Raw genomic sequence first — 2,077 nt, forward strand, 5'->3', positions numbered from 1 at the left:
AGGGAGCCCATGGCCTGGGACGCTCCAGCCCTTCGGCTTAGGGCTCGACAGTCCTAGGGCTCCCCAGCCCTTCGGAATAGGGAGCACCAGGCCTGGTAAGCTCCATCCCTTAGGCTTAGGGAGCCCCAGGCCTGGCCTGCCCCAGCCCTTAGGCTTTGGGAGCCCCAGGCCTGGGGCGCCCCATCCCTTAGGCTTAGGGAGCCCCTGGAATGGGGCGCGCCAGCACTTAGGCTTTGGGAGCCCCAGGCCTGGGGCGCCCAAGCGCTTAGGCTTTTGGAGCCCCACGCCTGGGGCGCCACAACCCTTAGGCTTAGGGAGCCTCAGGCCTTGGGGCACCCAGCCCTTTGACTTAGGGTGCCCCAGGTCTGGGGCGTCCCAGACCTTAGGCTTAGGGAGCCCCAGGCCTGGGGCTCCCCAGCCCTTAGGCTTAGGGATCCCATACCCTGGGAAGCCCCAGCCCTTCGGCTTAGGGCGCGACAGGACTAGGGAGCCCCAGCCCTTAGGCTTTGGTTGCCCCAGGCATGGGGCGCCCCTGCCCTTAGGCTTTGGTAGCCCCAGACCTGGGGCGTCTCCGCCCTTAGGATTTGGGAGCCCCAGCCCTGGGGCGCCCCAGCTCTTAGGCTTAGGGAGCCCAATCCTTCGATGCCCCAGCCCTTAGGTTTTGGGAGCCCCAGGCCTGGGGTGCCCAAGCCCTTAGGCTTAGGCAGCCCTAGGCCGGTGCGCCCCAGCCCTTAGGCTTGGGAGCCCCATGCCGGTGCGCCCCAGCCCTTAGGCTTTAGGAGCCCCAGGCTTGGGGCGCCCCAGCCCTTAGGCTTTGGGAACCCCGGCCTGGGGCGCTCCAGCCCTTACGCTTTTGGAGCCCCAGGACTGGGGCGCCACAGCCCTTAGGATTTGGGAGCCCCAGGCTGGGACGCCCCAGCCCATAGGTTTTGGGAGCCACAGGCCTGTGGCGCCCAGCCCTTAGGCTTTGGGAGCCACAGGCCTGGGGCGCCCCAGCCCTTAGGTTTAGGGAGCCCCAGGCCTGGGGGGACCCCGCTCTTCGGCTTAGGGAGCCCCAGGCCTGGGGCGTCCCAGCCCTTAAGCTTAGGGGGCCCCAGGCCTGGGGCGCCCCAGCCGTTAGGTTTTGGGTTTCCCAAACCTGGGGGGGCCCAACCCTTAGGTTTTGGGAGCTCCAGACCTGGAACGCCCCAGCCCTTAGGCTTAGGGAGCCCCTTGCCTGGGGCGCCCCAGCCCTTAGGCTTTGGGAGCCCCAAGCCTCAAGCGCCCCAGCCCTTAGGCTTTGGGCGCCCCAGGCTGGGGCGCCATAGCCCTTCGGCATAGGGAGTACCAGACCTGGGGTGCCCCAGCTCTTAGGCTTAGGGATCCCTGGCCTGGGGCGGCTCAGCCATTAGGCTTTTGGAGCCCCTGGCCGGGGCGCCCCAGCCCTTAGACTTTGGGAGCCCCAGGCCTGGCGCACCCCAGCCCTTAGGTTTAGGGAGCCCCTGGCCTGGGGCACCTCAGCCTTAGTCTTTGGGAGCCCCAGCCGGGGCGCCACAGCCTTTAAGCTTTGGTAGCCCCAGGCCTGGGGCGCCCCAGCGCTTAGGCTTTGGGAGCCCCACACCTGGGGCGCCCCAGCCCTTAGGCTTAGGGATCCCCAGGCCTGGGGGCAACCAGCCTTTCGGAGCCCCAGGCCTGGAGTGCCCCAGCCCTTAGTCTTAGGGAGTCCATGGCCTGAAACGCCCCAGCCCTTTGGCTTAGAGCGCGACACGCCTAGGGCGCCCCAGCCCTTAAGCTTTGGGAGCCCCAGGAATGGGGCACCCCAGCCCTTAGGTTTTGGGAGCCCCAGGCCGGGGGCGCCCCAGCGCTTAGGCTTTGGGAGCCCCACACCTGGGGCGCCGCAGCCCTTAGGTTTTGGGAGCACCAGGCCTGTTGCACCCCAGCCCTTAGGCTTTTGGAGCCCCAGCCTGAGGTGCCCGGCCCTTAGTCTTAGGGAACCCCAGGCCTGGGGCGCTGCAACCCTTAGAGTTAGGGATCCTCTGGCCTGGGACGGCACAGCCCTTTGTCTTAGGGAGCCCCAGGCTGGGGCGCCCCAGCCCTT

Source organism: Tenrec ecaudatus, unplaced genomic scaffold (genome assembly GCF_050624435.1).
Source record: "Tenrec ecaudatus isolate mTenEca1 unplaced genomic scaffold, mTenEca1.hap1 Scaffold_99, whole genome shotgun sequence".
NCBI lineage: Eukaryota > Metazoa > Chordata > Mammalia > Afrosoricida > Tenrecidae > Tenrec > Tenrec ecaudatus.